This window comes from Oryctolagus cuniculus, chromosome 8, assembly GCF_964237555.1.
Source record: "Oryctolagus cuniculus chromosome 8, mOryCun1.1, whole genome shotgun sequence".
NCBI classification, from domain to species: Eukaryota; Metazoa; Chordata; class Mammalia; order Lagomorpha; family Leporidae; genus Oryctolagus; species Oryctolagus cuniculus.
In genome coordinates this window covers 54,262,158-54,278,452 of record NC_091439.1, presented here as the reverse complement: position 1 = coordinate 54,278,452, position 16,295 = coordinate 54,262,158, and the positions used below count along the sequence as shown (strand labels likewise).

Genomic DNA, 16,295 nt, shown 5'->3' with positions numbered 1-16,295 from the left:
CCAAAACTGTTCAGGATTTAAACCCTACACAGTATTGCCTTAGAACTTTGAAGAATATAAAAATAGAGTACCTGAAAGAAGGAAACATCCAACCTTACTCATTACATTTTAAAGGAAAATAAAAGTAATAAAATTAAAAAAAAATTGAATTGGTGTAAATCTTCAAGGAGATATATTATATAAATAGGGAATTCTTATATTACCTCAATGCAAAACAAGGAAATTTTAATGTTGCTCTCATGCAAAATAAAAAGGAGACAAAAGAAATGTTAAATCAAAATAAGGTACCTGAGAAAGCATGTGAGTATAAAAGACCTCTCTACCTATCCAGTGATGAGTTTTCCTCACATCTTCAACTCTGCATTTGGCAGCACCATCTCCTTTTTCTTTCTGCTTCCTTGCTTTTTTCTCAATATTTTACTCATTTTTATCCCACCCTTTTGAAAATGTCATATTGCATCCACTTTTTCCTGGGGGCACTCCTCTGACCTCTGACTATTCTGATAGGAACTAGACAAGTGATTGCCCATAGACTTTACTGGAAAGGGTCTTTTTTAATGGGGTGTTTGCGTAGTAGCTTGGAGAAAGGCAGATAGATGCCTGGCATGTTGGAGGAAAATCTGTGCCTGTGATGCAGGTCGGCTTCCTTGCCTCTGAGAGTCTGTGCTTTCCTGAGTTTCCCAGGCGTCTTCTTTAAGAGAGACTCCTGGAAAGCCAGCTCTCTGTATTTTGTAATTGGAGAACTCTTGGGAAACTCATGTTTGTCTCCCTGGTGGGAAGTCAGTAGCTGTAGAACTGAAAGCTCCATTTCTGACTTTGAGTTTTGATACTCTGTAGTCTGGTCTGCCAGTGAGGACTTTACTCCAAATCATTTATTGCATTTCTTGCACTGATCTTCCAAGAGGTCATCCCCTAACCTCCAGGCATGTGCCTAATTTGCCCTAAGGATCGTAGTTTTCTTACAACCACAGCCTAGCTCTGAAGCTCCTGATCTTGGTCATACTTGCATTGCTTGGTAAGGTTGTCTTTCTTTCTTTCTTTTTTTTTTTTTAACTTTTATTTAATGAATATAAATTTCCAAAGTACAGCTTATGGATTACAATGGCTTCCCCCCCCGCCCATAACTTCCCTCCCACCCGCAACCCTCCCATTTCCCTCTCCCTCCCCCGTTCCATTCACATCAGGATTCATTTTCAATTCTCTTTATATACAGAAGATCAGTTTAGCATATATTAAGTAAAGATTTCAACAGTTTGCACCCACATAGAAACACAAAGTGAAAAATACTGTTTGAGTACTAGTTATAGCATTAAATCACAATGTACAGCACATTAAGGACAGAGATCCTACATGAGGAGTAAGTGCACAGTGACTCCTGTTGTTGACTTTACCAATTGACACTCCTGTCTGTGGCATCAGTAATCTCCCTATGCTCCAGTCATGAGTTTCTAAGGCTATGGAAGCCCTCTGAGTTCTCCGATTCTTATCTTGTTTAGACAAGGTCATAGTCAAAGTGGAAGTTCTCTCCTCCCTTCAGAGAAAGGTACCTCCTTCTTTGATGACCTGTTCCTGTTCTTTTCACTGGGATCTCACTCGTGGAGATCTTTCATGTAGGGTTTTTTTTTTTTTTTTTTTTGCCAGAGTGTTTTGGCTTTCCATGCCTGTAATACTCTCATGGGCTTTTCAGCCAGATCTGCGTGCCTTAAGGGCTGATTCTGAGGCCAGAGTGCTGTTAGGACATCTGCCATTCTATGGGTCTGCTGTGTATCTCACTTCCCATGTTGGATCGTTCTCTCCCTTTTTTATTCTATCAGCTAGTATTTGCAGACACTAGTCTTGTTTATGTGATCCCTTTGGCTCTTAGTCCTATCATTATGATCAATTGTGAACAGAAATTGATCACCGGGACTAGTGAGATGGCATTGGTACATGCCACCTTGATGGGATTGAATTGGAATCCCCTGGTATGTTTCTAACTCTACCATTGGGGCAAGTCAGCTTGAGCATGTCCCGAATTGCACATCTCTTCCCTCTCTTACTCCCACTCTTATATTTAACAGCAATCACTTTTCAGTTAAGTTTCAACACTTGAGAATAACTGTGTATTGATTACAGTATTCAACCGAAAGTATTAAGTAGAACAAATAAACAAAAAAAATACTGAGAGGGATAACATATTAAGTTGTTCATCAACAGTCAGGGTAAGGGCTGATCAAGTCACCATTTCTCTTAGTGTTCATTTCACTTTAACAGGTTTCCTTTTTGGTGCTCAGTTAGTTGTCACCAATCAGGGAGAACATATGGTATTTGTCCCTTTGGGACTGGCTTATTTCACTCAGCATAATGGGTAAGGCTGTCTTTCTATCATATTTGGATTTTCAGATCTCCCAAAGGGAACTTAGATTCTTCTATCATTATTACTAAGGGCATGGGCTATGATGTCAGACAGACTTGGGTTTTTGGACCAGATCTGCACTTTCTTCACCGTGTGGCTGTGGATAAATCTGTTTAACCTAAGCTTCCTTAGCCATAAACTGGACATATCAACTCCAGTTTCACAGGAGCTGTTGAGATAATTATATGGATACTCATATAAATCACTTACCTTTGTATCTGACAATAGCAAGAACTCCATAAATTCTCTTTTTCTTTGTTTGCATGCATAGATACACATGTGTGCATGAATTTACCTATATGCATGTTGTTCTGATGCTGTTCCTTTTATTTCTATTTCTTTTTCCTAAAAGACCTGTACTTCAGCTACCATTTTTCTGTGTATTTTGGTTGGTTGTTTTTGAGATTTAAGGAAGCAAATCCCAATAGTATTTTGGTCCTACAAATTTTCCCAGATTGGAACTGTGTCCCTGTTTTCTGCTTTGCAACTAGAGGTAAAGAAACACTTGAAAGAAATAATACCATTTCTCCTGCCCAAACGCAACCTCTTTAAAACCATTAGCTATTTATCCTAGTGTATGCTCAATATTTCTAAATGGTAGCTATTTTCTGAGTGTCTATTTTCTGAGGTATCTGTTTAGACGCCACTAATATTGACTTGTCTGTGAGTAGTTGAGGACGTTTTTCTACTGCCCTCAGCTTTCCCGTTAAGCTCTACCACAGTTTCGAGTAAATAACTAATCAGCGTTGTCCTTATTGTAATTGTGGATTTTCTTCAGTGAGTAGTAATATACTGTGGCTATGTAATCTTTCTTAAACAATATATTTCCTCTGGAATTAATATATTCTAGAATGAAAAGCATCTTCTATTTAGTTTGCTTCCTTCTCAGTATATCTATTGAGAAGAAGCCTCCGAATAGCCCCACAAACATGTGAGTCCACTGAAACACCATTGGTGACCTCTTCATCTGCTGTATGTCTCCCGAAAACATGCTGATAACTCTTGTGCACTGTTTCTTCTCCCTCACTCTGTCATTCCTGTACCTTAAAAACATTTCCTTAGTATTTGATATCGTACATCTTTGGGAGGGACTACAGGGAGACAAGGCATGGTGGGCATGTCCAGCTGGCCCCCAGGGCTTGCCCTGCCTTGGGGACATTCAGTGAAGGTGACTGAGCTCCATGTGTGAGGCCTGGCACAGGCGACTGTCCTGCTCCTGGTGCTGTTGGACCAGGACTTTGCTGCCTTAAACTGAAATTTATCCCATTATCTCCCATCTACCTGCTCTCTGATTATTTAGCACTATTTAGTCAACCTTTATTTAGTCAACTATTTAGTCAACCCTTGTACTGGTTTTCTTCTGCTGCTCTAGACATATTGTCACAAATGGAATAGTTTCTTATAGTTCTGGAAGTCAGAAGTTTAAACTGGGTCAGCAGGGATCTAGGACAGAATCTGTTTCCTTGTCTTTCCACCATTTTCAGGTCACTCACAGGGCTTGGTTCATGGTTCCACATCCCTCTGACCTCTCCTTGTGTCACATCTCCTTCTCCGGCTCTGAACTTGTCTCTTCTCTTCCATCTTTGAAGTACTCTGGCAATCACACAGAGCCAAGCTGGGCGATCCAGGCCAATCACCTCCATCTCAGGATAATTTAATCATATCTGCAAAGAGCCCAGGTTTCTGGGACAGTGATGTGGACATTTTGGGGGACTGTTATTCTTCCTACCACAGTCTTTGCTTTGATGACTGCAGTTTTGAGTAAATGCTGTATCTTTTTTAATACTTATTTTTGTTTTCAGGTGAATATTAAGAAGTTTTTTCACTTTTCATATTTGATGTGGCTCCCAGTTTCATTCCCGTTCTCAATGCCATCATCCGTTTTTACTCCCATTAGCCAATTTCTTTTTAAAGAACTGAACATAGATATGATCAGAGCCACTTTGGGAGATTCAATAAGATGACTTTTTACTGCTTCTGGATACACCATTCCTATTAATACCAATAAAGAATTCATTATTTTCTTAGGGAACATTTTTAGCTAAGATTGGCCTTTTCATTATCTATAATATCTTAATCTTTTTCACATAAACTACTTGTAAGTATAGTTTTTCTCATTCTATATTTCTAAAGCATCGTTAAAAAGATTCAATGAGATATATTTAGGCTCTATTTGGTTTTATTAGAAATTGAACAGTTGTTACACTTTGGTAAGTTAAGCTGCCTCATTGCCTCCAGTCCTCCAGTGTGCTGGAGTCACATTTCAGGTTTAAATAAAATTGGACTGGGCCCTATCTCAGGAATGAGAGGAGGGGCTGGCATTGTGACAGCTGGTTCGGCCGGTACTGTGACACTGGCATCCTGTAGCAGATGGTTGAGTCCTGGCTGCTCTGCTTTTGATCCAGCTACCTGCTAATGCACCTGGGGAAAGCAGTGGAAGATGGCCAAAGTTCTTGAGCCCCTGCCACTTAAATGGGGGACCCAGATGGAGCTCCTGGCTCTTGGCTTCAGGCCTGGTCCAGCCTTGACAGTTGTGGCCATCTGGGGAGTGAACCAGCAAATGGAAGGTCTCTCTCTCTCTCTCTCTCTCTCTCTCTCTCTCTCTTCACCCTTCTTCATCCCTCTGACTTTCAAATAAGTAAAATAAATATTTTAGAGAAAAGAAATAGAAGGGATTCCCTGTAGCCAGCGAAGAATTTCTACTGAGCTCTCAGCTTCCATTCTGTATCCTCTCTTCCAAGCTACTGTCACTTTTCTGCATTCATTGTTCCATGAGGGAGACCTTGGTTTCTGTATTCCCCAAAGTGCCACTATCCACATGTGTATGCCAAAATTGTACTGAAGTCTGAAGTTATGAAGGGAGGTAGCATGTGGCTTAGACAGTAACCAAAACTAAACAGTAGACCTCAATATTCCCTTTGTCATTCTCATCACAGGGAGCTCCTCACAGGCCTGTGCCAGGGAGTCCATTAAGTAAGTGGGCTCTTCCCTTTTTCCCTTTCCACACTCTCAGGGCCATCCTCCCTTTCCTTTTAGTCCCTGCCATGGTACCAATGTGCCCTCATTTGGGACTTTACCTTTTCGGAGGAAGAGAAAGTAGAAAGGTTTTTGACTGACCCAAAACAGCTTTTCTGCCTAATGAAGAATTCTTTAAAAGGACTTCATCATGAGAAAAAATTTCATCCTTTTTCCCCCTACCTTTCTGAAAAATTCAAGCCCAAACCCCAGGTTTCTACAAGCTTGTAAAAATGATTCCACTGGGGCTGGCACTGTGGTGTAGCAACCTGAAGTGCTGGCTCTGACCATTTGGGGAGTGAACCAGTGGATGGAAGATCTCAATCTGCTTCTCTGTAACTCTGCCTTTCAAATAAATAAAAAAAATCTTAAAAAAATGTGATTCCAGTAGATTCATGGAATGACAATCACTTAAAAAAGCACTCTGACTTCAGAGTCAGCCCTTAAGGCATTCTGGTCTGGCTGAAAAGCCCACAAGAGCATTTAGGCATGGAAAGCCAAGACAATGTGGCAAAAAATGTTCTACATGAAGGACCTTGGTGGATGAGACCATGGTGGAAAGAAGTGGTTATCAAAGAAGGAGGTACTTTTCTCTGAAGGGAGGAGAGAACTTTCACTTTGCTTATGGTCTTGTCTAAATACTGACAGAGTTTCCACACATTCTGTCAAAAGGCTTCCATGGCCTAGGCAGCTCATGTCAAGAGCCTGTGGTGATCACTGATGCCATACATAAGAGTGTTAATTATTACATTAACAACAGGAGTCACTGTGAACTAACTTCCCATGTAGGACCTCTGTCCTCAGAAAGTTGTATTATAATTACGTCTAAGTGCTTGCAAAAGGTATATTATTCTTGGATGCTTCCTTAAAGTTAATTATGCTTCTAAAAAAAAGTGAAATTAACTTCAAGATGCAATGACTTTGAACAGCCCTTGTCTTGACTGTTGAGGAACAGTTTTTTTTTTCATGCAAATTGTTGAACTCTTTACTTAGAGTAGAGTTGGTCTTCTGTGTATAGAGTTAATAAAAATGGATCTTAGTGGAGAATGGAACTGGGAATGGGAGAGGGAGGAGGGGAGGAAGAAGGAAGAGAGAGTGGGTGTGAACGTGGGAATGGTGGGAAGAATCATTATATTCTTGAAGTTGTACTTATGAAATGCATGAAATCTGTATTCCTTAAATAAAAGGTTTCTTTGGGCAGTGAGGGGGGAAGGAAGTGATTGTACTGCTTAGCATCTGTGCTCTCATACTTAGCACTCATTTTTTTTTTTATTTTTTTATTTTTTGGACATGCAGAGTTAGACAGTTAGAGAGAGAGAGAAAGGTCTTCCTTCTGTTGGTTCACCTCCCAAGTGGCCGCTACGGCCGGTGCACCGTGACAATCTGAAGCCAGGAGCCAGGTGCTTCCTCCTGGTCTCCCATGCGGGTGCAGGGCCCAAGCACTTGGGCCATCCTTCACTGCCTTCCTGGGCCACAGCAGAGAGCTGGACTGGAAGAGGAGCAACCGGGACAGAATCCTGGGCCCCGAATGGGACTAGAACCTGGATTGCTGGCGCCGCAGGCAGAGGATTAGCCTAGTGAGCCACAGCGCCGGCCAGCACTCATGTTTTTTTAAAAGCCACAAGTTTCATAGATGTTTTCCTATATTTTCTTTTAATGATTTTTTAAAGATTTATTTATTTTACTTGAAAATCACAGTTACACAGAGAGAGGAGAGGCAGAGAGAGAGAGAGAGAGAGGTCTTCCATCCACTGGTTCACTCCCCAGATGGCCACAACATCCGGAGCTATGCCGATCCAAAGCCAGGAGCCAGGAGGTTCTTCTGGATCTCCCACATGGGTGCAGGGACCCAAGCTCCTAGACCATCTTCCACTGCTTTCCCAGGCCATAGCAGAGAGCTGGATCAGAAGTGGAGCATCCGGGTCTTGAACTGGTGCCCATATGGGATACCGGCACTGCAGGTGGCAGCTTTACCGGCTACACCACAGCTCCAGCCTCCCCCTTTAATGATTTTTTTAAAGAGATTTCTTTTTTAAGATTTATTTATTAATTGAAAGAGTTACACACAGAGAGAAAGGAGAGGCAGAGCAAGAGAGAGGTCTTCTATCCACTGGTTCACTCCCCATTTGGCCACAACGGCTGGAGCTGCGCCGATCTGAAGCCAGGAGCCAGGAGCCAGGAGCCTCTCTTCTGGGTCTCACACACTGGAGGGGAGAGAGAGAGAGAGAGAGAGAGAGAGAGAGAGAGGTCTTCCATCTGCTGGTTCACTCCCCAAATAGCAGCAAGGCCGGAGCTGAGCTGATCTGAAGCCAGGAGACAGGAGCTTTTTTCAGACCACCTATGTGGGTGCAGGGACCCAAATACTTGGGCCATCTTCTGTTGCTTTCCCAGGCCATGGCAGAGAGCTGAATCAGAAGTGGAGCAGCCACTGGAACGGGTGAGCATATGAGATACTGGCAGGCAGAGGCTTAGTCCACTACACCACAGCATCAGCCACCCTTCTAATGATTTTTAAATTGAGCGGTTATGGGTGGGTGTTGTGGTGCAGTGGGTTCAGTTGCCTCTTGTGGACAATGCCCACATGCCACATCAGAGTGCTGGGTTTGAGGGCTGCCTCCATTTCCTATCCAATTTCTTGCTAATCTGCATCTCGGGAGACAACAGATGATGGATCAAGCAAGTGCATGCCTGCCACCTGTGTGGGAGATTCAGATGGAGTTCATGGCTCTGGGCTTCTGTCTGGCCCAGTCTTGGCTGTTGCAGCCATTTAGGGAGTGAACCAGTAGATGGAAGATCTCTCTCTCTCTGTTTCTCCTTCCCACCCTCCCCCACACACTCTGTTGCTTTGTCTATCAAATATGAGTAAACTTAAAAAAAAGATGAATTAATTGATTGAACAATTAATATTAAATAAACAGAACAGGATATAAAGGGCAATTTCATAATCTGTATTTTGTGTTGGTACTAGGGCCTTGGTAAAAACGCTTTGTGAGCTAAAGTACAGTTACTTTGCTGCACAAGGATGGGAGCATTCTTCAGACATGTCAATGTGTCAGTGTCATGTAGGGCTGGAGATGGGCTTTGTTGTCAGCAGATTTGCTCTTTGGATATTTTTATGTACTTCTTTTCTTTCTAGGTTTTTTTTTTAAACAAAATTACACATTTATAAGTATTCCTCTCCTTTAAAAATAATCAGGTAAATTAAAATAATTGTATTCGTTAGGGATCCGAAATCTTTTCTTTCAGGCAATCTACTTCTCATGGATGAATTTGAGAATTCAGACTACTCTTTGTTGCAAAACAGAAGTGAAGTGCAATTCTTGATTTTGATAAAACATAAAAGTTTTCAATATGACCTAATGAATTATTTCAAGTACTTTATTGTTATTTAAATTGCTTTCAAATCTTAATATGTTAATATATAAAATATTTAAGAAAGATCAAAAATTTGATTCCTTCTTTTCTATGCAAGAGTCAACATTTGTAACATTTGTTTCACAAGTCCTAAGACTGAAACTGACATTTGCTATTTAACGCTGTAAGATTCTATAAAGTCCTTTATTCCATATAACTACTCATATATGTTACTAGAAAAGTGGAATACCTATATATTGTCCATATTTTAGGGAAACATTGTAAATTATCATTCACACAATGAAGATTATCATGCTACTCTGAATTTCTAGGTACACAAATGATCTAGGGCAGCTGTGAGAGTTTCTCTCTACAGTACCCTTTCTGCAGTTCCTAACATGCACATCTGTTTGCGAAAGAACTGTGGGAGGCAGTTGCTGGTGTTTACTTGCACCAGGTCTGGTCTGCAACGCGAAGATGTTGAACATGGGATGCCTTTTATGGGGTTCACCAAAATAGTGACCCTTGGTCATAAGAGGGGGCACCTTGGAGGGACGATATAGGTCCCAGCAGCAGGGCTTCTGTTGCCCTTGGTGCCTTCATCCCTGGCCGGCATGGGTCGCTTTTGCATTTTGAGGACCCCGAACGATGGTGCGTGGAGACCTGCCTCGCCGTGGCTTGTCTGATTCTTCCTTGCAGCTGTTGCCCTCTCCTGATTCGGGGATCGTCTTGGTGGGTGTGCAAGCACCACTTGGAGCCTAAGCGTTACATAACCCATCGGAGATTGGCTGAGACCTTGGTGCAGCTCCTGCCGGGCAATCAAAAAGACCCTTGCCCTCTCTTCCTAGAGTGCAATCCAGGTCCTGGAGTCCTGACTCAGGCGTTATTTGAAACTGGTGCCAAACTGGTTGCCCTTGAAAGTGCAGAAACTTCATCCCTCATTTGAAGGTCTAGCTGTTGTTGGGGCTAAGAAAACAATATCCTGTAGTATGGCACTTTGGAATACTGAGTACTTCGAAGTAAAGGACACTGGAAGCCCCTGGAAGCAGCCTCAGAACTAACAACTATTTACCGTCTCCTGCCCTCCTCTCAGTCTCATTCTCCCCTAAAGACATTTGTAGAAGCCAGAATTCCTCCTTGCTGAGTCCTTAGGAAAGAATCTGGATGCAAAACTAGAAGTAGTCCACCGTGACTTCTTTAAAATGGATCCTGGAAAGTGTGGCCTAGTAAGGCCGCTTATGGTGGTTTCACATGTGCTTTTTCAGAATTTGGGAATTAAGGCACTTCCTTGGTCAGCAGGTCTTCCCTTAAAAATAATTGGAATCTTATCAATTAAAAATGACAGAAAGGCACTTTGGAAACTTTTATATGACCTATATTCTTACACTTCTATATGTAGGCATGGACGAGTAGAAACAAATATGTTTATTAGTGAAAAAGAATACCAGAAACTAATGGCAAATCCCAGAAATGCAAACTTGTATCGAGTATTCAGTGTGCTCTGGCAAGTAGCTTGTGAGATTAAGGTGCTGCACATGGAGCCTTGGTCACCACGTGATCTATATACCCCAAAATGAGCAGCTGGAAAAGCCAAAGAATAAGGATTCATTAGAATAAAAACCACAAAGTCTGTATTTTATTCGAATGACTCCTCATCAAAATTTATTGACTAACTCTGATGTATTTTTTCATATGGTACAGCACTGTTTTGGAAAGTGCAATGTAAGCCCAATAGAACATTTAAGGTCATTGAGTCCAGTTGGTTCAATGGACATATTGATGCAAACAAGAAAAAATGAAAGAGTGAAAATAACTGACATGTATTCTCAAGGCTTTAAATGCCTTTTTGAAACTATAGAGTTTTCCAAAGGTTATACCCATAAATGGCTCTAGGATGACAGCATGGAGAACACATGTGGAGAAAACTAGACTGTCAAGACATTAGCTGGAGCAGTTTTTAATAGATGGAAAAGAACTGAGTTTGGAAAACTTACCTCCTTTCAACAGAAAACTGTTCTTGAGTTGCACAGATTAGGCAGATCTTTCTGACGATTCCACTGGTTAATTCTACTGCTCTGTTGGATAAAACAGTGACTGTTATTTTATTCACAACTGAATAAGATGAAAACTTCAGTTAGTTGTGGGTTTGATCAGATAGTTTGTTTTGTTTTAAATTTTTATCTACTGTAAACATGCTGGTAGTTGTGGGTATTACCAGCTGAAATTTACTTTTACAATTCCTTCTGTCTCAACATCTTACATTGTATTAATTTAAATATTCTACGTTGACTGTTTCTGCATTTTGCATCCTTCTGTGAGAAGGAGAGGGCAGGAGTTTGTATGTTATTATCTTAGAAAACAAATTAAATTAATTTAAGAGGTTTATTTTACCTTTTAATCTCGGCTACTGCACTTCCAGTCTAGCTCCTTGCTAATGTACCTTGGAAAGCAGAGGAAGATGGGCCAAGTGTTTGCATCCCTGCACCCATGTGGGACACTTGGAAGAAGCCCTTGCCTCTGACTTCAGCCTGGTCCAGCTCTGGCTATTTGGGGAGGACACCAGTGGATGGGAGACCTCTGTCTCCGTATGTCTATCCCTCTGTCACTCTGCTTTTCAAATAAAATATATAAAAAAAAAAACTTTAAAAAAACAAAAAGAATCTGAGCAAATGCAGTGAATTTAAAGGCATGTGTCACACACAGTGATCTTACTTTTTTTTTTTTTTGATAGGCAGAGTTAGACAGTGAAAGAGAGAGAGAGACAGAGAGAAAGGTCCTCTTTCTGCCGATTCACTCCCCAAATGGCTGCTACAGCTAGCGCACCGCGCTGATCTTGAGCCAGGAGCCAGGTGCTTTCCCCCGGTCTCCCACGTGGGTACAGGGCCCAGCACCCGGGTCATCCTCCACTGCAGAGAGCTGGACTGGAAGAGGAGCAACCAGGACAGAATCTGGCGCCTCGACTGGGACTAGAACCCGGGGTGCCGGCGCTGCAAGTGGAGGATTAGCCAAGTGAGCTGTGGCGCCAGCCTGATCTTACTCTTTTTACTAAGAACAGGAAAGGCTGTTTTTGCTGTAGTTCATCTGATGGGTTGAATTGTGTCCTCCTAGAAAGGCTGAATTTGTTGCTCCCAGCCTCTCAGGATGTAAACTTATTTTTAAGCAGGGTGTTTCAAAAGCAGTCAATTTAAAATGAGGTTTCCAGGGCGCTCCTTATTTCATTAGGATTAGTGTGCCTGCAAAAGGCAGTATTTGGTTAGAGACAGATGCACACTCACAGGGAAAATACCATGCGAATGTGAAGGCAGAGCTGGTGGTCTGCGAATGCTGCAAAGAGATGTGGAGCAGATTCTCCCTCACATCTCTCTGAAGGCTCCAGTCCTACCGACACCTTGATCTTGAACTTCTAGCTTTCAGGCTGTGAGCCAATGAATTGCTAAGGATGCCCAGTTTGCAGTACATTATTCTGACAGCCCTTGCAAATGAATACAGAGCATCTGACTAAAATAAAGACTTTATTATTCGTTTTTTAACTTGTTGGTCTACCTATAACCTGAAATATGGTGGGAAGACATTTTATTTTGAGGAGAAAATTCTCTAGTATAAGTAAACTGTTTTTCTATTTAACATTTTGTTAGATAAGTTTTATTTTTTTTCGATTACCCAAATATTCTATTAGGGAAAGATCTTCCATTGAGAAGATCGGGGAGATGAAGGTCTTAGGTTTATTCTTGGAAGTACTCTGCTTGTGTATCCACTGAACAGTTGTGAGTGTGGAACAGATCCAGAAACTGGAAATGAATACAGTGGGAAGACTGGGGCAGCACTAACTCTCCCAGCCATTTTATCCTAAAACTCAAACAAAACAAGCAAGCAAAAACCTCTTTAGATGCCACATATTTCCCTGTGCCTCATTGCATGAACAAACATTTTAACAGAGTCATCTGTACTCTTTGTGTCTACTTCCTCATCTTCATCTCATTATGCTCCAATCTGGTTTTACCACTGCTACTCAACTGTAACTGCTCTTGCCCAGGGTCCAGGGACTCCCTGCCGGCGACATTTCTCACTCATCTTCCTGCCATTCGCTCTGTCTACATTGATGTCACTCCAGCATCAATCCAGGCTACTACCATTTACTGTTGTCCTAACTGAATAGACTCCAGCCAGCCTCTCCTTTGCCCTTCTTGCCTTCCTCCTCCCTCATTATCTCTCCACACTATCTAGAACTATCTTTCTATGTGAAATTAGATACAATAAGATAGATACAAATAGTTGTATCTTTCTGTTTATAACACAACAATGCATAATTAATGAAATGAAAATTTTTAGAGATATCATGTGAAGTTAATTGTGAATCATCAGTATGAAATTATTTTGAGGAAAAACTATTATATATCATCCTTTAACTTACCCTTATGTAACCAACATTATTTGACACCATTCTTACTTTATTGAATTTATTATATTCAAGGTAAAATTTAAAAGAAGTTGTATTCCCTAAGTTTATAGAGTTGAAGACATCAAAGATGGCATGAGAAGCATATAGCCAGACTGCAATTAATAGAAAAACTATAAAATACCCTAAGATTAATAAAACAATGGAGTTTATCAAGTTATATCTATTTCTGTATGTTTATGTTTGGCTAATAATTATGTTTTGAATTTTGTACTTTTTTTTTTTTTTTTTTGGACAGGCAGAGTGGACAGTGAGAGAGAGAGACAGAGAGAAAGGTCTTCCTTTTGCTGTTGGTTCACCCTCCAATGGCCACCGCGGCCGGCGCGCTTGATCTGATGGCAGGAGCCAGGAGCCAGATGCTTTTCCTGGTCTCCCATGGGGTGCAGGGCCCAAGCACCTGGGCCATCCTCCACTGCACTCCCTGGCCACAGCAGAGAGCTGGCCTGGAAGAGGGGCAACCGGGACAGAATCCGGCGCCCCGACCGGGACTAGAACCTGGTGTGCCGGCGCCGCTAGGCGGAGGATTAGCCTAGTGAGCTGCGGCGCCAGCCGAATTTTGTACTTTTTGATGTCCATTTGTGAAAGGACTGGTCAGTCCTACTTGGCATTAATCCTTTCCACAAGGAGTCTACTCTTGATGACTCCTATGAAGTAATGAATAGATCACATATTCAGATGAATCCAATTTCATATACAATGAAATATATTCATTTGATTCCATAAATACTCCCCACATAAAATATAAAACTTGCTTTTTGATGATGCTGGTTGATGATCTATTTATTATTTCTTGGTCCTCAGGAGCTTAACTGGGACCTTGGATAACAGAATGGATCAAAGTTAATAGGACTACATGAGAAATGAGTTGAAGATTGACTTTGACTTTATTAGTACAATGATAGAGTTAGCTAAGGCTGTCAGATCCAACACTCTTGAAAGCACTCAAAGCAAAAACTAATTTCAAAGGGAAATTAGAGGGCTGGAGCTGTGGCATTGCAGGTAAGACCACTATTTGTGGCACCAGCATCCCACATGGGTGCTGATTCAAGTCCCGGTTGCTCCACTTTTGATGCAGCTTCCTGCTAATGTGCCTGAGAGAACAGTGGAAGATGGCCCAAGTGCTTGGGACCCTGCACCCATGTGGAAACCCAGAAGAAACTCCTAGCTCCTGGCTTCGGGTGGATCCATCTCTGAGCGTTGCAACCATTTAGGGAGAGAACCAGAGGATGGAAGATCTCTCTCTGTCTCTCTCACTCTGCAACTCTGCCTTTCAAATAAATAAATAAATCTTTTAAAAAATGGCATGCCATAAAGAAAGCACATTGTAAAGTGTATGTTTTAACAGCAAAACTAATTCATCATGGTTTTGTTAGCAGATACTGTCAGAATGACACTGTAAACTATTTTGGAAATAATCATCCTCCAAGCACCATTGAAATTATGTTCATTGCATTTGCATCAGTCTCATAATGGGAATGGTCATTCAGGGTTTGGTACAATTACAATGTCGTGGACTAAAATCCAGTTGTAAGTGGAGAAGGTAAGAGTACACTTTGAAGCATATTTAAGTTATAAACACCCTAATATCATCACGGCATGGAAATAAATAACCGCTGACCTTTTCTGGGTGCAGAAACTAGATACTCTAGCTATTGTTGTTTCCCATGAATATTTATCTTGAGCAAAAAGCCTATGTTAAATGAGAAGTTTAAGGTTAGGTTTCCAAGACAGCAGAGCATGGGGCACTGGAGGCAGTCTTCACTCAGAAGCAGGATACCAGTGTGTAGAAGTCTGTGGAGTGTATCTCTCTGGCCACTTTCACAGACACAGGAAATAGCATTCTTGCAGAATCATCAAAGGGCAACTCTGTATATAGCTCTGACCACAACTGAAAATCTGTCTTTAAACTAAACACAGGGAACTTAACGTTTTTCTTCCTTTCTTTCTCTCTTATTTCCCTTTTTCTTTCTTAATGGCAATTTATTCATTCCTGTTTCCCACAGATCATTTTATTGTTGTACTCTTTCTCTGATTTATTTTGATGTTGAATTCCTTTGTTTGGTAGTAGTGAGTTTGTGTTAGTGATACCCTGCTGATACCACGAGTTCACGTTCACAGTCCAAGCTGGACATTTGAATAGGGTGTCTGTGTTAGTTTGGGCTGCTATAAAAGAATCCCACAGGGACAGGTGTTTGGCACAGTGGTTAAGCCCCAGTGAGGGATGCCCACATCACATATCAAAGATCTTGGATTTGAGTTTGGGCTTTGCTCCTGTTTCCAGACCTCTGACAATGTGTACCTTGGAAGACAGTGGTGATAGTTCAATTACTTGGGTCCCTGCCATCCATGTGGAAGACCTGAATTGAGTTCTAGGCTCCTGACTTTGATCTGGTCCAGTCCTAGCTGTTGCAGGCTTTGGATAATGAATCAGCAGATGGAAGATGCTTCTCTGTCTCAAATAAAATGAGAAATAATTGAAAATAATAAAAAAATAGAATTCCAGGGGCCAGCGCTGTGGCGCAGTGGGTTAAAGCCCTGGCCTGAAGCGCTGGCATCCCATATGGGCGCCAGTTCTAGTCCCGGCTGCTCCTCTTCTGATTGAGCTCTCTGCTATGGCCTGGGATAGCAGTAGAAGATGACCCAAGTCCTTGGGCCTCTGCACCTATGTGGGAGACCTGGAAGAAGCTCCTGGCTCCTGGCTTCGGAGCAGTGCAGCTCCGGCTGTTGCGGCCAACTGGGGAGTGAACCATCCGATGGAAGACCTCTCTCTCTCTGCCTCTCCTCTCTCTGTGTAACTCTGACTTTCAAATAAATAAAATAAATCTTTAAAAAAATAGAATTCCAGACTTGGAGACTTAAACAACAAACATTTCTTTTTATAGTTCTAGTGGCTGCGAAGTCCAAAATCAAGGTACTTGCAGGTTGAGTGTCTGATGAGAGCCCATAGCCTGGTTCTTGGATGATCACTGTCTCATTTCATCCTCATGTTGGAGACAGGACAAACAAACACCCTTGGGCCTCTTTTGCTAGGGCACCAATCCTGTTCATTGGAGATCTGTACCTACCACCTACTCA

General features: G+C 41.8%; 1 pseudogene; it reads left to right on the top strand.

Annotated features, from left to right (window-relative positions):
* The first annotated feature begins 5,899 nt into the window (after positions 1–5,899).
* LOC127483123 (dimethyladenosine transferase 2, mitochondrial-like) lies at positions 5,900–10,863 on the top strand (annotated as a pseudogene).
* The last annotated feature ends 5,432 nt before the right edge of the window (positions 10,864–16,295 follow it).